The following is a 17,056-nucleotide window of genomic DNA, read 5'->3' as shown; positions in this document are numbered from 1 at the left end:
TTTTCTTGTTTGTTGAGGTCGGCCTGTGTTGCTATAAACTTCCCTCTTAGAACCACTTTTGCTGTATCCCATAAATTTTGGCATATCATATTTTCATTTTCATCTGTATCCAGGTGTTTTTTTGATTTCTCCTTTGATTTCTTTGTTGTCCCAGTTGTTGTTCAGTAGCATTTTGTTTAATCTCCACATTTTTTTGGCTTTTCTGATTTTCTTTCTGTAGTTGATTTCTAGTTTCATACCTTTGTGCTCAGAAAAGATAAGCACATTTTATTTCAATCTTCTTAAATTTATTGAGACCTCTTTTGTGGCCTAACATGTGATCTATCCTGGAGAATGTTCCATGTGTATTAGAAATGAATGTGTATTCTGTGGCTTTTGGATGGAATATTCTATATATATCTACTAAGTCCATCTGGTCTAATGTGTTGTTTAATGCCAATATTTCCTTTTTGATCCTCTGTTTTGATGATGTCTCCATTGGTGTAAGTGGTGTGTTAAAGTCCCCTTCTCTTTTTATGTCTGTTAATAATTGCTTTATATATTTAGGTGCTTCTATGTTGGGTGCATAGATATTTACAAGTGTTATATCCTCTTGTTGGCTTGTTCCCTTTATCATTATGTAGTGCCCTTCTTTGTCTCTTGTTACAGTTTTTGTTTTAAGGTCTATTTTGTCTGATATAAGGATTGCCACCCCAACTTTCTTTTCATTGCCATTGGCATGGAGTATCTTTTTCTATCCTTTCACTCTCAGTTTGTGAGTGTCTTTAGGTCTGAAGTGTGTTTCTTGTATGCAGCATATATACAGGTCTCTTTTTTTTTTCGTCTAGTTGGCCACCATATGCCTTTTGATTGGAACATTTAGTCCATTGACATCTAAAGTAGCTCTTCATAAGACTCTACTTATTGCTATTTTGTTACCTTTTTCCAGGGTGTTTTAGTTGTTCTCTGTTCCTTTCTTCTTCTCTTACTCTCTTCCCTTGTGGTTTGATGGCTTTCTTTAGTATTATATTTGGATTCCTTTCTCTTAATATTTTGTTTATTTATTATAGGTTTCTGTTTTGTGATTTCCATGAGGTTCATTTATAATAACCTACGTAAATAGCAATCTATTAAATGGATGATCTCTTTGGTTGGACCTCTTGCTGAAAGCTCTACTCTTTTACTTCGCTCCTCCCACATTTTCTGTTTTTGATGTCAGATCTAACCTCTTTTTGTGTGCATGTGTATCCATTGCCCTCTTATCATGGAAATAGATAATTTTAGTACTTTTGTCTTTTGACTATATTAGCTCCATAGATGTTTGATTTGGTATCTTTACTGTGTATTTACTTTTACCTGTGATTTTATTGCTTTTTTAAAAAAATGATTTTCTTATTCCCATTTGTAATCTTCTTTTTTCCACTTAAATAAGTCCCTTTAGCATTTCTCGTAAGGCTGGTTTCTTGGAGATAAACTTTAGTTTTTGCTTGTCTGGGAAATTCTTCATCTCTCCTTCCATTCTGAATGTTAACCTTACTGGACAGAGTATTCTTAGCTGTAGGTTTTTTTCTTTCAGCACTTCAAATACATCATGCCACTCCTTTCTAGGCTGTAAAGTTTCTGCTGAGAAGTCAGCTGATAGTCTTATGGGGTTTCCTTTGTATGTAACTTTTTGCCTTTCTCTTGTGGCTTGTAGGATTCTCTATCTTTAATTCTTGACATTTTAATTATAATGTGTCTTGCTGTGGACCTCTTTGGGTTTGTCTTGTTTGGTGCTATCTGTGCTTCCTGTACCTGGAGGTCTGTTTCCTTCCTTAGGTTAGGAAAGTTTTCAGCTGTTATTTCTTCAAATAGATTCTCTGCCCCTTTGTCTCTCTCTTATCCTTCTAGGACACATATAATACAAATGTTGGTGTGCTTGATGTTGTCCCAGAGGTTCCTTAGACTGTTCTCATTCTTTTAAATTCTTTTTTCTTTTATCTATTCAGCTTGGGTGATTTCCTCTAGTCTTTCATCCAGCTCGCTGATCCATTCTTCTGTATCATCAACTCTATTGAGTCCCTCCAGTGAATTTTTCATTTCCAGTATTGTATTCATCATTTATGATTGGTTCTTTTTTATATTTTCCAATTCTTTGTTGATTTTCTCACTGAGTTCATCCATTCTTCTCCTAAGAGCTGTGAGCATCGTTATAACTATTAGTTTGTACTCTTTGTCAAGTTGATTGTTTACCTCCATTTCATTTAGTTCTTTTTCTGGGGTTTTTGTCCTGCTCCCTTAGTTGAAACGTATTCCTTTGCCTTCTCATTTTTCCTCTTTCTCTGTGCTTATGTCTATGTATTAAGTGGGTCAGATACATCTCCTGATCTTGGAGAGGTGGCCTTATGTAAGAGATAACTTATGAGGCCCAGCAGTGTGCTTCCTTCTTGTTACCAGTTCCAAATGTTCCAGGAGTTTCCCTCTGTGGGCTACATGTGTCTTTCTGTTGTGGCAGGGTTGCTCTTGCTGCAGGTGCCTGGGGAGGCTAGGCTGTCCCCCTGGCCAGCTGGTTGTAATACTCAGCTGCATGTGGTTGCTATGGACACTTCTGTCACTTTATCGGGTTTGGGGAGCCCCAGCACAGGTGGCTGCAAGCACATTCCTGTTGCAGTTTCTCTGCTAAGTGAGTAGGCCTCCCTTAACAGTTTTTCTGTTAAGTGAGTATGGCTGTTTGCTAGGCTCAATGACTTACAATTGCTGTAAGCCTCGGGCCTGCAAGACTGTTGTCAGCCCTCTCTGGTTTGCAGCTGAGTGAAGCCAACCTCAGGCATGCGGGCACCCAATTGTTTCAGGCTTTGGCAAGTGGGGCTGTTCCAAAATGTGGCTGTTTAAGAAGCACAAGTCTGCTGCAGCTGACAAGCCCCACCACCCACAGGGCCACACACACATCAACACAGTCCTGCCCTGTGCTTGTGCCTCAACTCACTGAAGTGGATTCAGCTGCCCTGCAGAGGCTCCACACACTCCACCTGCTCCTTGCACATGCCCTGCCCCACAGAAGCAGACCCACTTGCCAGGCTGCAGAGGACCAAGGCACACCACCTATGTGGGCCCACAAGTTGTCCAAGGGTCTGCTGTTGGTGGGGCCAGTCTCTATGCTGAGTTCCCTGCCCTGGCTGAGCTGGATTAAATTGGTACTGTAGTGGGTGGGGGAGACCCCTGGGCTAACAGGCCAGGGGAAAAACTCTACTGGCATCTACCAGCATCTATGCCAGCACATCAGTACTAGGTCATAATAATGGCTGCTGCCAAAGTCTCAGTCCCTGGAGAGGTGGTCCTAGCCTGAGGAGATCTCACCTCTCACTGAGAAGCGCCCAGAGCCTATCAAGTGAGCCTCTTTTGACCAAAAGATTGTGCACCTTTCTTTCTGCTGATTTCAGATTGCTTTCTGAAATGGGTGAATTTGTTCATGGGACCTTTAAAGCAGGCTTTTTTTTCCCCTTATGTCCAATAGCTTTTCTCAGAGTATTCCCCATTGTAGTTAATAGCCAGCAAAGCCAGATATTATGACACTTGCCATGGTTGTGCTGAATCCAGAAGCTGCTTGTTGTGGTAATGCTCCCCTGCTCAAATTCTCCATTCCTCCAGGGAAGGCTTCATGACTTAGGATTGCTCCTAGTTGGCCGTGAAGTGCTGCAACTCAAAACTTGCTTTTTTTTTGTCACCAGAAAGGAATTTCTGCCTCTTCTACTTCAGTCAGGACTGTCCCTTGTTGTGGGGATTCTTTTCATCTAGTTTTCAGTTCTCTCTCAAGGGTAATTGTTCCAAGAGTAGTTGTAAATTCATTGTGTCAGTAGGTGGAGGGGAGTTCTGAGTGTGCCTCCAATTCCACATTGACACCATCATCTCCTCATCATAGATTTTTTTTGCAGAAGTATATGCTTTAACTCTGAGATATATCCCTGGGTTTTAAATCAACAGGAGGAGAATAATAACCATGTAAATTAATGTGAAAATTTGCAGAATTACCCAGATAAAAGAAAAATTAGAATAATTAATAAATCTAATTGATTAGCTACAGTTATGTGGCCAAGAAAATGGCCATGATTCAAAATACGTGAAAATGAGATCCTTGTAAGGACCATATAGTCTTCATTCATCAACAAATATTTACTGAAGGCCCAGCTTGTACCTGGTATTCTGCAAATATAGGTAAAAATATAGTTTCTGCCTTCAAGAAGTTCTTATGGACTGGTGACGAGAGGGAAGCACATTGCTGGGCCTCATAAGGCATCTCATACATAACGCACTTCTCCAAGATCAGGAGACATAGCCGACTCACCTAGTATAAAGAAAATAGCACAGAGAAAGAGGTATAATGAGGAGGCAAAGGAATACTTTCCAAGCAAGGCAACAGTACAAAACCCCAGAAAAAGAACTAAGTGAAACAGAAACTAGTGACCTACTGGATAAAGAGTTCAAACAAAATATAATGAGGATGTTCACAGATATGTAGAGAAGAATGGATGAACACAGTGAGCACATCAGCAAAGAACTGGAAAATATTAAAAAAAAAATCAGAAATGAAGAATACAATAATCGAAAGGAGAAATTCACTAGAGGGACTCAATAACAGAGTAGAGGAAGCAGAAGAATGGATCAGCAAGCTAGAAGAAAGACTAGAGGAAATCACCCAAGCAGAACAGAAAAGAGCAAAAAGAAATAGAATGAGGACTGTGTAAGGGAACTCTGGGACAATATCAAGCGTGCTAACATTTGGATTATAGGGGTCCCAGAGGGAGAAGAGAGAAACAAAGGGGCAGAAAATTTATTTGTCAAAATAATAGAGGAAAATTTTCCTCACCTGAGGAAGGAAACAGACATCCAAGTTCAGGAAGCACAGAGAGCTCCAAACAAGAGAAGCCCAAAGAGGCCCACACCAAGACATATTATAATCAAAATGTCTAAAATTAAAGACAAAGAGAGAATCCTAAAAGCAGCAAGAGAAAGGCCACATGTGGCATATAAAGGGAATCCCATCAGGCTATCAGCACACTTCTCAGCCGAGACCCTACAGGCGAGAAGAGAATGGCACGACATATTTAAAGGGCTAAAAGGAAAAAACCTACAACCAAGAACACTCTATCCATCAAGGTTGTCATTCAGAATGGAAGGAGAGATAAAGAGCTTCCCAGACAAGCAAAAATTAAAAGAGGTCATCACCAAGAAACCAGTTCTGCAAGAAATGCTGAAGGGACTTATTTAAGTGGGAAAGTAATGACCACAAATAGAAATTAAAAAAAAATTTCTGAAAAGCCCAAAACAACAACAAGAAAAAACAGGCAATAAAATCACTTGTAAGGTAAAAGTATAGTAAAGGCAGGAGATCAACTACCTGTGAAGGTAACATGAAGGTTAAAAGACAAATGTACTAAAATCACCTATTTCAATGATAAGAGGGTAATGGATAGACACACGCTAAACAAAAGACTATATATGATGTGAAAAACATATAATGTGGGAGGAGGGGAGTTAAAAAGTAGAGCTTTTAGAAAGAGGTCAAGCTAAAGAGTCTATCTACTCAATACAGACTTTTATATGCATAATATATTAAATAGGATCCTCATGCTAACCACAAACAAGTAACCTATAACCAGCAGGAAAAAAAGTAAGACAAAAGAAATCAAACATATTACTAAAAATAACCATCAAACCACAAGGTAAGAGAGCAAGAGAAAAAGAAAGGAACTGAGAAGAACTACTAAAACACCAAAAAAAAAGAAAAAGTGACAAAATGGCAATAAATACATATTTATCAATAGCTACTTTAAATGTCAATGGACTAAATGCTCCAATCAAGTGCCATAGGGTGGCCAACTGGATAAAAAAACAAGATCCATGTATATGCGGCATACAAGAGACACACTTCAGACCTACAGACACTCACAAACTGAAAGTGAAAGGATGGAAAAAGATATTCCATGCAAATGGCAAAGAAAAGAAAGTGGGGGTAGCAATACTTATATCAGACAAAATAGACTTTAAATAAAAAACTGTAATAAGAGACAAAGACGGGCACTACACAATGATAAAGCAAACAATCCAACAAGAAAAGATAACACTTGTATATATTTATGCACCCAACACAGGAACACCTAAATATATAAAGCAATTATTAACAGACATAAGAGGAGAAATACACAGTAACACAATAATAGTAGGGGACTTTAACACTCTGCTTACACCAATGGATAAATCATCCAAAGAGAAGATCAATAAGGAAACACTCGCCTTAAAGGACACATTAGACCAGATGGACTTAGTAGATATATACAGAACATTCCATCCAAAAACCACAGAATACGCATTCTTTTCACATGGCCATGGAACACTCTACAGGATTGATCAAATATTGGGCCACAAAACAAGTCTCAATAAATTTAAGAAGATCGAAATAATACCATGCATCTTTTCTGACCACCAAGGTATGACACTGGAAATCAGCTACAGAAAGAAAACCAGAAAAGCCACAAAAATGTGGAGATTGAACAAAATCCTACTGAACAATGATTGGGTCAATGAAGAAATCAAAGAAGAAATCAAAAAATTCTGGAGACAAATGAAAATGAAAACACGACATGCCAAAATCTGTGGGATACAGCAAAAGCGGTTCTACAAGGGAAGTTTATAACAATTCAGGCCTACCTCAACAAAGAAGAAAAACCCAAATAGACAATCTAAAAGCGCACCTAAAGGTATTGGAAAAAGAACAAACAAAGCCCCAAATCAGCACAAGGAAGGACATAATAAAAATCAGAGCGGAAATAAACAAAATGGAGACTAAAAAAACAATAGAAAAAATTAATGAAACCAAGAACCAGTCCTTTGAAAAGATAAACAAAATTGTCAAACCCTTAGCTAGACTCACCAAGAAAAAATAGAGAGAAGGCTTAAATAGATAAAATGAGAAATGAAAGAGGAGAGATTACAACAGACACCTCAGAAATACAAAAGATAATAAGAGAATATTATGAAAAGCTATATGCCAACAAATTGGATAATCTAGAAGAAATGGATAAATTCTTACAAACATACAACCTTCCAAAACTGGACCAAGGAGATGTAGAAAATTTGAATAGACCGATCACCAGTAAGGAGATCGAAACAGCAATTAAAAACCTCCCAAAAAATAAAAGTCCAGGACCAGATGGATTCCCTGGTGAATTCTACCAAGCATGCAAAGAAGACTTAATACCTATCCTTGTCAAACTCTTCCAAAAAATTGAAGAGGAGGGGAGGCTTCCTAACTCCTTCTATGAAGCAAACATCATCCTGATACCAAAACCAGACAAGGACAACCCAAAGAAGAAAATTACAGGCCAATATCACTGATGAACATTGATGCAAAAATCCTCAACAAAATGCTAGCAAATCGAATACAACAATACATTAAAAAGATCATACATCATGATCAAGTGGGTTTCATTCCAGGGATGCAGGGATGGTTCAATATCCACAAATCTATCAATGTGATACACCACATTAACAAAATGAAGAATAAAAATCACATGCTCATCTCAATAGATGCAGAGAAAGCATTTGACAAGATACAGCATCCATTTACAATAAAACTCTAAATAAAATGGGTATAGAAGGAAAATACCTCAACATAATAAAGGCTATATATGACAAACCCACAGCAAATATCATTCTCAAAGGAGAAAAACTGAAAGCTATCCCTCCAAGAACAGGAACTAGACAAGGATGCCCACTGTCACCATTCTTATTTAACGTAGTATTGGAAGTCCTAGCCAGAGCAATCAGGCAAGAAAAAGAAATAAAAGGGATCCACATTGGAAAAGAAGAAGTGAAACTGTCACTCTTTGCAGATGACATGATTTGATATCTAGAAAACCCTAACGAGTCCACTAAGAAACTTTTAGAAATAATAAATGAATACAGTCAAGTTGCAGGATAGAAAATCAATGTACAAAAATTGGTTGCCTTTCTTTTTTTTTTTATTGAGTTATTGATAGGTTACAATCTTGTGAAATTTCAATTGTACATTAATGTTTGTCAGTCATGTTGTAGGTGCACCATTTCACCCTTTGTGCCCAACCCCCACCCCACCTTTCCCCTGGTATCCACTAAACTGTTCTTAGTCCATAACTTTAAATTCCTCATATGAGTGGAGTCATACACAGATTATCTTTCTCTCGCTGGCTTATTTCACTTAACATAATTCTCCCAAGGTCCATCCATGTTATTGCAAATGGAATGATTTTGTTCTGTTTTGCAGCTGAGCAGTATTCCATTGTATATATATCCCACATCTTCTTTCTGTTGATGGACACTTAGGTTGCTTCCACGTCTTGGCTATCGGTTGCCTTTCTATACACTAACAATGAAGTAGCAGAAAGAGAAATTAAGAATACAATCCCATTTACAATTGCAACAAATAGAATAAAATACCTAGGAATAAACTTAACCAAAGAGGTGAAAGATCTGTACACCAAAAACTATAAAACATTGTTGAAAGAAATCGAAGAAGACACAAAGAAATGGAAAGATATTCCGTGCTCTTGGATTGGAAGAATTAACATCGTTAAAATGTCCATGCTTCCTAAAGCAATCTATAGATTCAACGCAATCCCCATCAAAGTTCTAACAACAATTTTCACAGAAGTAGAACAAAGAATCCTAAAATTTATGTGGAACAACAAAAGACCCCGAATAGCCAAAGGATTCCTGAGAAAAAAGAACAAAGCTGGAGGTATCACACTCCCTGATTTCAAATTATACTACAAAGCCATAGTAACCAAAACAGCATGGTACTGGCACAAAAACAGACACACAGATCAATGGAACAAAATTGAGAGCCCAGAAGTAAACCCACACATTTATGGACAGCTAATATTCGACAAGGGAGCCAAGAGCATATGATGGAGAAAGGAGAGTCTCTTCAATAAATGGTGTTGGGAAAACTGGACAGCCACATCCAAAAGAATGAAAGTAGACCATTCCCTTACACCATGTACAAAAATCAACTCAAAATGGATTAAAAACTTGAATGTAAGACCCAAAACCATGAGACTTCTAGAAGAAAACATAGATAGTATGCTCTGTGACATTGCTCTGAGCAGCATATTTTCAAGTCGCAAGTCTGACCGGGCAACGGAAACAAAAGAAAAAATGAACAAATGGGACTACATCAGACTAAAAAGCTTCTGCACAGCAAAGGAAACCATCAACAAAATGAAAAGACAACCTAACAATTGGGAGAAGATATTTGCAAACTGTAGATCTGATAAGGGGTTAATATCCAAAATATATAAAGGACTCATGCATCTCAACAACAAGAAAACTAACAATCCAATTAGAAAATGGGCAAAAGATCTGAACAGAGATTTCTCCAAAGAAGATATACAGATGGCCAACAGGCATATGAAAAGATGCTGAGCATCATTAGCTATCAGGGAAATGCAAATCAAAACTACAATGAGCTATCACCTCACTCCAGTCAGAATGGCTATAATTAACAAGACAGGAAACAACAAGTGTTGGAGAGGGTGTAGAGAGAAGGGAACCCTTGTTCACTACTGGTGGCAGTGCAAACTGGTGCAGCCAGTATGGAAAGCAGTATGGAGCATCCTCAGAAAACTAAGTATAGATCTACCATATGATCCAGCTATTCCACTGCTGGGTATTTATCCAAAGAACTAGAAAACACAAAGGCATAAAGATACTTACACTGCTATGTTCATTGTGGCATTATACACAATAGCCAAGACTTGGAAGCAACCTAGGTGCCCATCAAGGGACCAATGGATAAAGAAGATGTGGTATTTATACACAATGGACTACTACTCAGCCATAAGAAATGACACAATCCAGCCATTTGTGACAACATGGATGGACCTTGAGGGTATTATGCTGAGTGAAATAAGTCAGAGGGAGAAAGTCAAATACCATATGATCTCACTGATAAGTAGAAGATAAAAACGACAAAAAAAAAAAAACACGTAGCATTGGAGATTGAACTGGTGGTTACCATTGGGGAAGGGGGAAGGGGGGAGGGCAAAAGGGGTGATTAGGGTCACATGTGAGGGGATGCATTGTAATTAGTGTTCGGGTGGTGAATATGATGTAATGTATTCAGAATTCGAAGTATGATGTACATCTGAAAAAAATAAAAATTAAAAAAATAAATAAAAATAAATAAAAAAGAATACTTAATAAATCTGATTAGCTACAGTTTTGTGGCCAAGAAAATGGCCATGATTCAAAATATGTAAAAATGAGATTCTTATAAGGACCACATATTCTTCATTCATCAACAAATGTTTACTGAAGGCCCAACTTGTACCTGGTATTCTGAAAATATAGAGAAAAATATCATTGTTTCTGCCTTCAAGAAGTTCACAGCTTAGTGGAAAGACAAAAAGGAATTATTCAATAACAAGCCACTGTGACATTTGTTATGGTGTAGGTTATTCACAGGGGGACATGAGTGGCTGTTGTGACCATCAGGAAATCTGAGGGCACTCAAACATAAAGCTCATTTCCCTCTTGGAATATTTGTTGAATTCCAGTCTTACCAAGGAGTTAGGGAACTAAGGCAACTGTTTCTAAAAGGTAGAGTGAGAACTCCTACAGAGAACTTGAAATGATTAGGACAAAGAAAGGTTGACAATCAGGGAATTTCCCAGATTTTGGAGATATGAAACTCAGAGAACTAGATCTTCCACATTCTTTCAGGAAGTTAGCTAGGCCTCTAGCCTTATCTTCAGATATGCAGAAGGGCCACACCTGATGATCAGGGATTAAGCACCGTAGAGTATTACTGATGTTACAATTTAGCTGTGACCCATTGGAATCTCCTATTAGATTGGGAGGTTGATTGAGGTGATCAACCTGTCTTGCTGTCTGCATAACAAAAGAAGGAATCCTTCTCTGATAGAAGATATCACTTACAGTCTCTACTTCATTTACACATAATCTTCGGTATTCAATAAAAATTTATCAGATACGTGAATATACAAGTAAATATGACCAATTATCAAGAGGAAAGGCATGTAATAGATGCAAACTCACAATTGATCCAGATATTGGCATTAGCAGACAAGGACTTTTAAATGACTATGATTAATTATATTAAAGAAAATTGAGGAAAAGAGGGACAAAATGGAAGAAAGGATGAAGGGTTTTAATAGAAATTTGAAATTTATAAAAATGAATTATATGAACATTTTAAAACTAGAAAATATTAATTAATATTCTGAAGTCAGTGTATGGATTTAAACATAGACTGGACAAAAAGGAAGACACGATTGATGAATTCAAAGATAGGTCAATAGAAAATGACTAAACTGAGAAAATGTATTTGAGACAAAATGTTGGGAGTATACCCAATAGGTGAGATTATATATTCATTAGTCTTATTCTGGAGTAATAGAAAATAATTCTAAGGAAAATGGAGGAAAAGGAGAAGGAAAGAAATATAGCAGGTTGTAGCAAATTAAATTGAATTCACTAAGACTACAAGCCTTCTGTATATGAAATAGAATGAATCTTATATCCTGTTCCAAGATAGAATAAACCTCAGTATAGTAGAGCCAACTAAATCTTAGGAGGGATAGCACAGACTAAGTATTTTATTCAATGAAGACAGGACTCTCTAGCAGGTAATGTGATTTTTTCAATATGCTTGTACACAGACAGCAGAGGTACGTGTAGGAATCCCCAGTTTCATACTGGAGCTCAGAAGAGAAAACAGTCTCAGAAACAATGGGAAAGGAAGCCAGAAGTCACCTGTGATAAGTGATCATGTAAAAAGCGTGAACAGAGTTTTACATATTAAGTATAAGATTTAAAAAAAATATATCACAATGGAGAGTAGGTAAATGCATTAAATATACTAGATACAATGACATTTTTTAGAAAAGAAGGACAAAAGCAAGAAATTAAAAGGGACAAAAAAAGAAAGAAAGAGAGAGAGAAAGAAAGAAAACAAGAAAGAAAAAGAGAGAAAGAAAGAGAGAGAAAGAAAGAAAGAAAGAAAGAAAGAAAGAAAGAAAAACAAAGAAAAACAAACAAAGAAAAACAAAGAAAGAAAGAAAGAAAAAGAAAACTAGCATGGAAAAAGTTAGTCTAGAAGTAGAAGAAAGAAGATTAGGAACAGAAGAAAATACTCCATTCTCCTATGAGAGGGCTATCTAATAACAAAATAGATCACCCTTCCAAAAACCTAACAAGAGCTCAAAGATGAAGTGAAAGGATAAGAGAATGACATGATAACAGAGAAAATTTGTGGATTAATTGCCATTAGAAAGTGAAAAATTATTTCTGAACAAGTAATAGAAAGAACACAACTGAAAAATCAAATAAATAATATAGAGAAAAAATTTACAAAAATTATGGTGAATGCAGAAAACTACAAAGAAAGAATAAATATGGAATTTATATAAGATAGATTCAGTATAACATCAACTGGTAAACTGAAAGAGAGAAAGAGAACATATAGAATGAAAAGAATTATTCACAGATATAATACATGGAATGGCAAAAGGCTAAGAAAATTCAAGACAATTCTGATGAGGAACAAAATGGAAGTGCTTGATATAGTAGGCATTAAAATTATTATAAGTATACCATAATTAAGATACATGCAGAGAATGAGAGAGAAAAATAACCCATGTTGTCAAGAAGATTAAAAAATAGACAATGAAACAGAAGAGAAAGTCCAAGAATATATATAGCAGCCTTTTTCACAAATTGTGAAATGGCATTCAGACAATTGGTAAAGTATATAAAAATTCAGATAAATAAGCAGTTCAGGGGAATTATACCTCTGAAAGACAAAGCTAAAATATAAAGCTTTTTAGAAGAGAATATCTGCATGACCTTTACATACAGACCATTTCTTCATGAAGACATACAAGCATTAATTATTAAAATGATTTATAAATTTAACAACATTTAAATTAAGAATCTCTCTTCATTATAAGGAACTATAATGTAAAGGGCAAAGCAAGCCACAACAAAGAAAGGTTGGTGGAGACAGTTTCAGCTGCAACGGTGAGAGACAATGGTGCTACACATATAACAGAGAAGTGGTTCATATCCAAAACCCTCCTGCAAATCAGTGAGAAAGAGACAGGAAATCCAATGGGAAAATGCAGGAGATTTGATTAGGAACTTCAAAACGAGGAAAACTAAATGGTAAAAAGACAAAAAAAGGGGCTGGCCCCGTGGCCGAGTGGTTAAGTTCGCGCGCTCTGCTGCAAGCGGCCCAGTGTTTCGTTGGTTCGAATCCTGGGCGCGGACATGGCACTGCTCATCAAACCACGCTGAGGCAGCATCCCACAAGCCACAACTAGAAGGACCCACAACGAAGAATATACAACTATGTACCAGGAGGCTTTGGGGAGAAAAAGGAAAAAAAAATAAAATCTTTAAAAAAAAAAAGAGACCAAAAAAAAGATGACTGGTTCTCAATCTAACTAATAGCCAGGGAAATGCATTTAAAAATCACAAAGGGATACCACTACACATCTGCCAGAATGGATAAAATTAAGTGTAACAGTATCAAATATTTGAGAAACTATGGAGCAATGGGAGCACATACACTGCTGGGAGTATAAATGGATACAGACACTTTGGAAAATGTCATTGTCTGGTAAAGTTGAAAAAACATATTACTCACGACTCAGATATCCACTCTTAAGTATATACCTTACAGATAGGCATGCACATGTACATTAGGAGACATGAACAGGAATGTTTAAAGCAGGTTTTATCATAATATTTTCAAATTAGAAACAACCTATATCCTTCAAGAGAAGAGTTACACTGGAATATCCATAAAATGATATATTAATACAGCTACGAAAATGAGTGAGTACTAATCATATAACGTTGAATGTACGACACATAAAAGTCAAAAAGAAGTAAAACTAAGCAATAATGTTTAGGGATTAACATGAAGATGGTAAGATTATAAAGAAAAGTAAGGGTAGGATTATCATCAAAATCATAATTGTGTTTTCCTTTAGTGGGAGAGAAGGATTTTTGATTGAAAAGGAACATACTTATTCTAGAATGTTGTCAACTTAACTATTTCTTAACTTGGATAATTGAAAGGACTCAAGACTCCACAGTGTGAGTACAAGGAACCCTTTAACGAAGGTAAAGGATATGGTAGAGCATGAGGGGAAAGTCTGTGCAATCCTCAAGGTACTTGGACTTCCAAGCACAGCTCCATAGGGTCCTTTCTTAGTAGCACAGGATGCACTTTATTTTGGACTATGAACCACCAAAATAGGTGCAAGAAATCAGTATCATGAGACACCATGTAAACCCCAAATTTTACAGTTGAGTCTTTTATACTCTTCTGAACGTGTGACAAATCCAGGCTGTGCAACTAGTTAAACCAGGTGAAACCATTGGATCTACACAGCCCTAAACGAGGTTGACAAGCAGTCCTAAGTTCTAGGGAGTTTTTAATGTTAAATGGCACGTATATACCTCTAGCCATCCCACTTCATTCTTATTGTAGCCACATGTCACTACTAGACTTCCAGACGTCTTCAAATATAAGAATATAGCTGTTTCATCTAGCTCTAAGATAACTGTCTTACACAGGGTGTGATTATATAAATGTGTACTTAGGCTGCACATGTGTATTACACATACTTTTTAAAATTAATAGATCATCTTTTATATTAGTTTTAGGTTTACAAAAAAATGAGCAGAAAGTACAGTGAGTTCCCATATATTCCCCACTCCCCTGTTCACATCCTCTACTGTTAACATCTCGCATTAGAATTGTGCATTTGCTACAATTGGCTAATCAATATTGATACATTATTATTAACTAAAATGCATAGTTTGATATAGGGTTTACTCTTTGTGTTGCACATTCTATGGGTTTGACAAATACATAATGTCACGTAGCCGTCATTATAGTATCATACAGAATAGTTTCACTGTCCTAAAAGTTCCCTATGCTCTACCTATTCAGTGTTGGCCCCATCTCCCTGAACTCTTGTCAACCTCTAAACTGTTTACTGTCTCTAGAGTCTTCACTTTTCCAGAATGTCATATAGTTGGAGTTCAAAGAGTATGTAGCCTTTTCAGACTGGCTGCTTTTCCCGAGCAATATATACTTAAGTTTACTCCATGGCTTTTTATGGCTTGATAGATCACTTTTTTAGTGGTGAATAACAACCAGTGTATGGCTATACCACAGGCTTTTAAAAATCAATTTACCCTTTTTTTGGTGAGGAAGATTGGCCCTGAGCTACCATCTGTGCCAATATGCCTCTATTTTGTATGAGAGATGCTGCCACAGCATGGCTTGATGAAGAGTGTGTATGTCCGTGCCTGGGATCCAAACCTGTGAACCCTGGGCTGCCAAAGCCAGCATGCAAACATAACCACTGCACCATCAGGTTTGCCCCAAATCAATTTCCTTTTTGAAAAACATTTTTAGTTGCTTCCAGTTTTCATCAATTGTGAATTAAGCTGCCAAAAAATTCAGGTGCAGATTTTGTGTGAATATTACTTTTTAATTCATTTGGGTCGATATCTACTACAATGTTTGCTGGATTGCATGGTAAGAATATGTTTAGTCTTGTAAGAAACTGGCAAACTGTTGTCCAAAGTTGTTGTACCATTTTGCATCCCCACCATTGATACATGAGAATTCCTGTTGCTCCACATCCTTACCAGTATCTGATATTGTCAGTTTTTAAAAATTTAACTAGCCTAATTGTTGTATAGTGGTATATCATTGCTATTTTAATTTTTAATCTTCTAATATATGAAGTTAACCATTTTTTCTGGTTATGCTTCTTAGCCAACTATATTTTCTTTGGTGAAAGATCTGTTCAGATTGTTTGCTTACTTTTTGATTGGGTTGTCTGTTTTCTTATTTTTGAATTTTAACAGTTCTTTGTATATTTTGCATACAAGTCCTTTATCAGATATGTGTTTTATAAATATTTTCTCCCATTCTGTGGCTGGTCTTTTCATTCACTTAACAGTGTATCCCACGGAGCAGAAGTTTTTAATTTTAATGAAGCCCAACTTATCATTTTTTATTTCATGGATAATGCATTGGTGTTGCACCTAAAAACTCATTGCCAAATCTTAAAGTTTTATAGTTTTGTGTTTTACATTTGGTCTATAATCAGTTTTGAGTCAATTTTTGTGGAAGATAAAAGATCTGTCTCTAGATTCATTTTTTGACATGAGGATATCAAGTTTTTCCTGCACTATGTATTGAAAAGACTACCATTTCTCCATTGAATCACCTTTGCTCTTTGTCAAAGATCAGTTTACTATATTTGTGTGGGTCTGTTTCTGGGCTCTCTATTCTGTTCCGGTCATCTGTCTGTCTCTTTATTATCCAATGTCACAGTCTTGATTACTGTAGCTTCATAATAAGTCTTGAATTTGGGTAATTCATTCATTAGATAAAATTTGTAGGCACAAGATTCTTCATAATATTTTTATTATCATTTTATTGTCTGTGTGACCAGTAGTGATGGCTCCTCTTTCATGTCTAATACTCATAATTTGTGTCTCCTCTATTTTTTTTTTGATTAGCATGGGTAGAAGTTGGTAAATTTTATTGATCTTTTCCAAGGACTTGTTTTGTTTTCATTATATTCTCTACTTCTACCTGTGTGTTTTCAATTTGTTTATTTCTGCTCTATTTTTATTATTCCTTTTCTTCTTCTTGCCTTAGGCTTGTATTTCTTTTCCTTCTTTAGTTTCCTAAGATACAAGCTTAATTGATAATTTTAGATCTTTCCTCTTTTCTAATATATTCAATCAATACAATAAATTTCCCTCTAAGCACCAGTTTCACTGTATCTCACAAATTTTTGTAAATTCTACTTTCATTTTATTTAGTCCAAAATATTTTCAAAATCTCCATTATGATTTTTCTTTGATCCAAGTGTGATTAGAAGTGTGTTGTAATTTCAAAATATTTTGGGATTTCTCCAAATATCTCTCACGTATTGATTTGTAGTTTAATTCCATTGTGGTAAGAATATATTTTGTATGATTTCTATTCTTTAAGTTTGGT

Source organism: Equus przewalskii, chromosome 7, assembly GCF_037783145.1.
Source record: "Equus przewalskii isolate Varuska chromosome 7, EquPr2, whole genome shotgun sequence".
Lineage (NCBI taxonomy): Eukaryota > Metazoa > Chordata > Mammalia > Perissodactyla > Equidae > Equus > Equus przewalskii.
The sequence above is the reverse complement of the archived record's forward strand: the minus strand, read 5'-3'. Positions refer to the sequence as shown.